This window comes from Mastigoproctus giganteus, chromosome 3 (assembly GCF_048544385.1).
Source record: "Mastigoproctus giganteus isolate SK-2022 chromosome 3, ASM4854438v1, whole genome shotgun sequence".
NCBI lineage: Eukaryota > Metazoa > Arthropoda > Arachnida > Uropygi > Thelyphonidae > Mastigoproctus > Mastigoproctus giganteus.
The window spans coordinates 44,753,124-44,758,104 of record NC_143577.1 but is presented as its reverse complement, the minus strand read 5'-3'; the positions used below and the strand labels follow the sequence as shown (position 1 = coordinate 44,758,104).

At 40.5% G+C, this 4,981-nt stretch overlaps 1 non-coding gene across 1 annotated transcript; it reads left to right on the top strand.

The window, feature by feature from the left end:
• Nucleotides 1-3,928: 3,928 nt before the first annotated feature.
• Nucleotides 3,929-4,002, top strand: TRNAI-AAU (transfer RNA isoleucine (anticodon AAU)). The gene has a single exon. It is a non-coding gene; the product is annotated as a tRNA-Ile (tRNA).
• The last annotated feature ends 979 nt before the right edge of the window (nucleotides 4,003-4,981 follow it).

Sequence of the window (4,981 nt, the reverse complement as noted above, 5' to 3'; positions counted from 1 at the left end):
AGGAACTTTCCTAGCAGGGAAAAGGAGGTGATTATTCCATTCTTCAAAGCGGTAATTAGGCTGTATATTGAGGCTGTATATTAGGCTGCATACAGGTCTGAAAGCCTCACTTTAGGAAGGATGGGGATCTGTTGGAATGAGCGCAGAGAAGAGTAACGAGATTACTGGGGGGGGGGGGGGGAATGGTACTCTTACAAAGAAAGATTTTAGTTCTTCAAATTGAGCGTCTGGAAAGTTGGCACCTATCAAGGTATCTGATGAGATGATTAAATCTTTAGCATTAACATTAGTAGATACATGTGATGCAAAATAGCAAGCTTATGCAGCATCAGCCAAAAAAAAAAAAAAAAAAATTTTTAACACACATCCATTCCCTCTAAAAATTTGTCCAGTTCCTCCTTGAATCTATTTGAACTATTAACTTCCACAACAACAGATGGAAGTTTGCTCCAGCAATCAACTACCCGCCGGATAAAGGCAAATTTTCGCACATCTATTCTACAACTGTCTTTCCTCAATTTGAATTTATGCCTCCTCAGGTTCGTAATCTAAGCAAGACGAAGAATCCCATTAGCATTGAGTCTGCTCAAACCATTCAATGCCTCATACACCTCAATCAGGTCACCTTGCAGGTGCCTAGTCTCCAGACGCCGCAATTTGCAGAACTTAGGCCTTTCTTGGTAAGACTACCCCATTGTTCCCCTCACCAATCTTGTTGCCCTTCTCTGTACTCGTTCTAGCAACTCTACATCCTTCCTAAAATGAAGCCTCCAGACCTGTGTGCAATACTCAAGGTGTGGCCTGACCATTGCCTCATACAAAGGGAACAATCACCTCCTTATCCCTGCTAGCAAAATTCCTGTATGTCATTGACCAGACACCATGACCTGTTCTGGCACCCTGTCTTCACTGCTCGTAAAACTTCATATTTGATTGCACAATTACCAGAGGTCTTTATCATTCTCCACTACCACGAGTGTAGTACCACACAATTGGTACTTTTCTGTTGGGGTTAATGCTACCCATATGCAGTACTTTGAATGGAATGAGAAAGACAGATTTATTATTATTATTATTTAAAATTTGAAAACCTGTACAGCGTTTGGGCTAGGACATAGTGATGGTTATGGTTTATTATTGGTAAATGGATAGATGTGAGGAAATCTGCTTTCAGCCAGAAACAAACTTCCATCTATTAGATAAATTGATAGAGGGGATGGAGACGTGAGATGTAAGAAGCGTGTTTTGTTTTGTTTTTTGTTTTTTTTAAGGTTTAATGTGAGTGCATCATCCTGTTGGGGATGTTAATAGGATCATATTAGACGTCCGGAAGATTTTTTGGACTGGTGAAGCACTATAATAATAATAATGATTCTTTATTAACATAAATCATAAACATTCATGATTCCTTAAACAGATAATCAGAGGAATCTTACAATATTGTTTATACAAGTGAACAAACACAGAAAACAAAGTTAAGATATATTACGAAATTAAATTTTGTTTCTTTATCTTTATTGCAAGTACCAATAAAGATAAACAAACAAAAAAAGGAGAGAAGTAATAGTATTTAAAACGAAAAAGGACTACAAACTGGGCAGAACATAAAATGACATCGGCAGAGTAGGACTGGCACTTGCACAACTGTCCTTTACAAACAGAAAGATAGGCCAAGGTGTCATCGCGATATGACTTGTCAAAAGACCATGGGTCGATGTCGACGTTGAGCGAGTTGAGAGTCACATTTGGGAAGTGTCTCTTGAAATTCTGTAACCTCTGGAGCCTTAAGCACAAGGAGGGGATACTACGGAGGTTTCTCCTTGGCAAACGCCAGCCAACCGTGTTCCAGATGCTCATGTAATCAGGCTTAGATGAGCAGGAGTGCCTTTTATTTTTAGCACATAAGCTCTGTGGATTGTGAGCGTGTATTGAAGTTTGGCTCAGAGTGCTAAATTGGATGTCGTGTAGATCTGGTGAGACCACAAGTTGGCCTACTTCAGCACCCAAAATTCTAGACCTCAGTTTGTTGAGGCTGGTGGGAGGCGTGGCTGACCAAACTTTTGCGGCATAGGAGAGCACGCTACTGAAGTAAGTTGCGAGGTATTTCCTGATTATTTGTTTATTGTGAGTTTTGCACAGATCTATTTTCATTCACCAAAAAAACTCTCAAGGCTTTGGAATACTTGGAATACTAAGCTTGAATTTGTTGTTTATAGGTGAGGTTCGCATCAAGGGTTACTCCTAGGAATTTTACATTGTCGGTGGGAGTCAGAACATTTCCTGCCAATTCCGGAAGTAGAGAAGATGCAGTATCAGTAGACGTCATCCGACTTGAAGTAAAGATGAGATATCTTGACTTTTCAGGATTAACTTACTATTGTCCCCCCCCAATCCACAAAAGAGATGGGTAATTACAGCATAGTGAGTTTGACTTCAGCAGTGGGAAAGATCACGAAGACTGTGGTCAAGGATACAGTACAGTGCCATCTCGATAGAAATGGTATTCTTAATGAATCACAATATGGGTTCAGGCGGGGGAAGTCTTACTCAAACAATCTAGTTAATATTATGGTGAAGTCGTAAAACAGTTGGATAATAGAAATAACTCTGACATTATTTACCTTGGTTTCAGTAAAGATTTTGTTACGGTTCCCCATGAAAAGAATTATATAAACTTGAACAAATTGAGATAATGGCAAGTTCCTTTGTTGGATCAAGAACTGGCTAAAAGATAGATGACAGAGAGCACCTATAAATGAACATACCTCAGCGAGGACCAGTGCAGCAAGTGGAGTTCCTCAGGGATCAGGATTTGGGCCGCTTCAGTTTCTTATTTACCTTAATGACATTGATAAGGGAGTGCAGCGGAAGTTGTCAAAGTTCACTTATGAGTTAAAGATAGGAAGAGTGCGATTAACAACCAGAACCAAGCCATTTTAATTCAAAATGTTTTAGATCGGTTGCACTGCTTAATTCACTAAGCAGTAGGTTACATTTTAGGCGCTTTAGCAAATAGTAATAATCAATGTTTTATATATACATTGTGATCACTGAATTATGACAATTAAGGAAGGACAATATCCCAAATGACGATACGCCACACAATCAGGTACATGGGAATTCCACAACAGACGACCCAAGAATCTGTTGTGAATGTTGTGTCATCAACAAAACGTTGGTTGGATCCTGGAAGACTAGAAATGAGTGTGCGGCGGTTGCTTAATATGGGGGCATGTTTTTCTGGCAAGAACTAGGACCCCTGGTTCGTATTGAACAATGTGATCATTGATCGTATATATAAAGAAAATAATTTGTATGTGTAAGACACACACACACACAAAATATAAAAGAAAAAAAACAGCGAATTTTGAGAACATTTCGTTTTGCGCATCTGCAATGCTACCCATTCATTTCTGCAATCAGCGCATGGCAACAAACAAAACATAATAAATAATGATTGACACATTCCTATTGGTCCTATTTTAATGAAATTTGGTAAGGCTGGACAAATCGTTCTTAGAAAGACACATAAAATATTATGAAATTCCATCCACTGTCAGTCAAGTTATTACATGAGGACGGACGGACGAAGAAATAATAATTACTAGTTTCTAATAGTCCAGTTTAAATGAAATTTGGAAAGGCTTAACAAATGAGGCCCAAGTATAAATTTTTTATACTTGGGCCTCATATTTTCTGATACATTAATGTCGAATCAGAAATTTGGACAATAACTGTCCAAACCCTATGTCAAGTCTCTCAAAAAAAAAAAAAAAAAAAAAAAAAAGAGAAGATGAGGAAACGAGTTTGTTCTTACATTTTGGAAGAGGACACTTTCGTCATTTGTAATCTCTGTCATAATTGTTTATAAGAATCGAAATGAAACCAAAAATATGCAAATATAAGTTATGTGTGCTTTTGTTTTCGTGGCCGGTTAGCTCAGTTGGTTAGAGCGTCGTGCTAATAACGCGAAGGTCGTGGGTTCGATCCCCATACTGGCCGTAAAACTAGTACTTTAGTCGCTGTGGCAGTTTTTGTATCTATTTTTTTTTTTTTTTTTTTTTTGTATTCATAGACCAATGAAATTGTTTCCACCACCGATCCTCTGGATCTTAGACACCAAAGATGTGAAATGATGTAGAGCTCAATTCCTTTACGAGGATGGAGTAATTAATGAATAATAACTGCAATCCAATTCTGCCAGACAGCGTTGATTCGCATCTTAAAAGGACACGCACAAGTGTCAGTTTAAGACCCTGGAAAGGGACCCACTAGGGATGATGAGGTCGGGGAAAAACGAATTCACCTCAACGGAAAGGTGTTTAAAGCGGTGTGTGAAGCCTAATCAGAATCGTGCTGTCGGTGAGCGGCGAATTTGCCACCGTAAACTTTCCAGTGTATCTTAAGCTCGCGTGAACGGATGGAACAGTGGGAGAGTAGCGAAGTGACATTTGCAGTAGAGGCACGACTTAGCCGTGTCTGTTGGTTTAATGTTGACATATCCACGGAGATCGGGTGTCATTCCTCTCTCGTGCTAATGACTTGTGAGACACTTCAGACGGCTCTGTCTGACCGCTGCCCATGTAACCCAAGCTCCAGTGTCGTTCTGTTTCCCCTGTCGCGGAGCACTGCCAGCTTATTCGGCTGTCAGAATGAGTTATGCTAGCGGCTGCCCTTCGCCTTCGCCGCCCCCTCCGCCCTCGTCCCCCTTCGCTTTCCTCATCCGAAGATCAGTCCGCGTGTGGAAGCATTATGGCGTGGCGCTGGTGCGATCTATTGGCTAATCTAGGGCTCGGTTCAGCACTAATGATTTTGATAGAGCGACATAATGGGGCCCTCTTGACCTGGCTCTTTGTGTGCGCGCCTCTCTCATGCAAATCCTCATGCCGCACACACGCTGCGTCCATTCACTGTGGTCGAATAACATTTCGCTTTCGAGCTGCGAACACGTCTAACCGAAGCGAAAAGCTTATGGACGTAG